We start from the raw sequence: 3,264 nt of genomic DNA, 5'->3' as shown, positions 1-3,264 counted from the left end.
GCTTGCAGTTAAACCTCAAAAAAACCAAGATTATGGCAACCAGCTTGATTGATAAGTGGCAAATAGAGGGAGAAAATGTAGAAGCAGTGAAAGTTTTTGTATTTCTAGGTGCAAAGATTATTGCGCATGCTGACTGCAGTCAGGAAATCAGAAGACACTTAATCCTTGGGAGAAGAGCAATGACAAATCTCGATAAAATAGTTAAGAGCAGAGACATCACACTGACAACAAAGGCCCGCATAGACCTGGACCATAAGGAAGGCTGAGCGAAGGAAGATCGATGCTTTTGAACTGTGGTGTTGGAGGAAAATTCTGAGAGTGCCTTGGACTACAAGAAGATCAAACCAGTCCATACCTCAGGAAATAAAGCCAGACTGCTCACTTGAGGGAATGATATTCAAGGCAAAACTGAAATACTTTGGCCACATAATGAGAAGACAGGACACCCTGGAGAAGATGCTGATGCTAGGAAGAGTGGAGGGCAAAAGGAAGAGGGGCTGACCAAGGGCAAGGTGGATGGATGATATTCTAGAGGTGACAGACTCGTCCCTGGGGGAGCTGGGGGTGTTGACGACCGACAGGAAGCTCTGGCGTGGGCTGGTCCATGAAGTCACGAAGAGTCGGAAGCAACTAAACGAATAAACAACAACATGAAAAATTACCTTCATTTGCATCTCTGTTACGCTAATGATTTCATGTTCACTTTTGGCAGGGTTAGCATCTTGCCAAAGAGAAAGGTGGAAGACTCAATTATCAGTGCTGTTACTGTTTCCTGCCTGGCAATATTTCAACCATACACAAAGGAAGTATAGCTGGCCTACAATAGAGTCAGTACAAATAAAGGAGCCCATTCTTCTTTCTTGTGGACAAGAGTTGCTTCCACTGAGATAAGTAAGTCATAGCATGGGTTATTGCTTTCCTGAAGAAGTGAGGCACATTGTGAGATATATGAAAGGCTCTGGTTATTTTAATCTGTCTTCCCTGTGGGAACAGCTCAAAGAAGGAACATTTTTCTGGAAGCAGCTGCATTGGCAACGTCATTGTCTTCCTCCTCTTCCTTCTTCTTAGCACCTGCCCCTCCCCCGCCCCTCCCCTGGGCTCACTGATGCCAGCTAGCCTCAAGCCCCAGTGTGTGGGGGACCTGTCAGCGCTGGGCTCATCTGTCCCTCCCCGCTTCCTCGTTGTCCATCCCTTCGGGGGGCTTTGCATGACCCCTGGCCAGTGGCGGCAGCAGGCTGAGGCTGCTGAAGCAGGGTAGGCCCTCCAGGAGCCCAGCAGCAGGGGTGGTGGGGGTGAGGGCTGGAGGCAAGTCCAGTGCCAACATAGTCCTACTCCATGGGTCATGTGACACAGACCCCTTACTTCTTATTGATTGCTCATAATTATTCAGAAAAAGGTCACTTAGCCATGATAATGATTCGGGTGCTAGGAACTGGCCAAAAAAACAAAGGCAGAGAGACAACAGTTATATATGTGCACAAAGCTTTCTTGCATAATACTAGACAGGGATAACCAGGAACAAGTTCACACAAAGGCACAGAGTTCAGTTGATGACATTGGTTACACTCTCAGCCTAAGCGGCCCCACAGGATTGTTATGGGATAAAATGGTTGTCTTCAGCTCCCAGAGAAAAAGTGGAATGCATTAGCTAAGACATTTTATGGGTTATAACTAAGAGAAATGATTAGAATCATTACTCCCATAACATTCACAACAATTACGGTAAAGAGCAACACTTCATGCTTTTTAGGCCAGTGTGGCTGCAACTCCCAGGAGGCTCTTGAGACACATGAGAGTGCCTTCCTCACAAGTTGTTTTGGAATAGCCTTACCAATTTATATGAATTGAATGTAAGACAGTTCAAAGTCCTATAGTTGGGGACTTTGAATTGCCTTACTTTAACATACCATGTTTGTCCTTCAGAGGAGAAATCATACCTGAAGAGCATAAGGCTTCTGTACAGAGCTCCAGCCATCTCAAGCTCACTCTACAGAACAGCCTTTCTCAACTTTTTGACCCTGGAGGAACCCTTGAAATATTTTTCAGGCCTCAGGGAACCCCTGCACATTCAGGCTCAAGTATAGGCCACAAGTTACAAAATTATTATATCTGTTTCATGGGTAGGCCTGTATATATACATTAACAGTGCTCTTAAACAAAAATAAGGAATGAAACTTACCTCTTTAATGTGAAGTTGCCCGAATTTGAATTTTTTAAAAAAAAATAAATCGTGATCTCCCAGGGAACCCCTAGTGACCTCTTGCGGAACCCAAGGGTGCCATGGAATGCTGGTTGAGAAACCTGCTCTAGAGGGCATTACAATGCAGGGAAGGGAAGGGGAGGACTTACAGGGTGCATTGAGGAAGGAACTGCAGGAGTTGGGAGCAAATTTAGAAGCACCAAGCTGAAAGAGAATGTGTGCTGTGATTGTTATCTCAGTGGAGCTGAGAGCACCAGAAGCAACTTACAACCTGTGGAAGTTTTGTGAACTACAGCATTTAAGGAGAAAAGAAACTGATTTCAGCCAAGGAATTACCCTTTTCCTTTTTTTCCTGACTTTTGTGAATGAGAGCATCTTCAGTCAGGAATTGTGCAAAAGTATGCAAGTTCACCCATCCCGTTAAAAATGTGGCTTGATTTTTTTTTTGTTTATTTCTAATATTTTTTAAAGTTGTACATTTTTATCATTGTTTATTTGATACATAAGTTAAATTTTAATGATTAAAAGTGATATTTTTTTTCTTACCCAGCTGTAGCCCCAAGAAAATTAATAATTTTGTTCAAGTAATTTTATTATTGTAGGGGGTCACAGTATTATGAAGTTTGGGAATTCCTGCTTTAAGACTACAATGCCAGATCTTTTAAGCAAATAGAGAATTATTTGGTGAAATAACACTGGGACTCAAAACATTTTTTTCTATTTATATAAACATTAATATCCTGTCTTTCTAGTGATTGTGTATCACATTGGATGGATAACATTTGTGTAGCGTGCTAAGTGTTAATCAGATGCCCTTGGTCTTTGGACCTTGATGGTATAAATAACTTCTTCTGTAGTTCCACTTCAACTGAGGGGTGACTTATATCTGAGTACTGTGCTGTAAGCATGCTGAGAGATTATTGAAGGCAGTTTCAAATATATTCCACGGTAGCAACAAACCTAGATACGAAACCCAGAATTTGTATCTACATCTTAAGAAGTTTAGTGCTGTACTATCAGTCTCTCATCATGGGGAAATTGGTGAATTCTACAATTCATTTGTC

Source organism: Candoia aspera, chromosome 1 (genome assembly GCF_035149785.1).
Source record: "Candoia aspera isolate rCanAsp1 chromosome 1, rCanAsp1.hap2, whole genome shotgun sequence".
In the NCBI taxonomy this organism is placed as follows: domain Eukaryota; kingdom Metazoa; phylum Chordata; class Lepidosauria; order Squamata; family Boidae; genus Candoia; species Candoia aspera.
The sequence above is the reverse complement of the archived record's forward strand: the minus strand, read 5'-3'. Positions refer to the sequence as shown.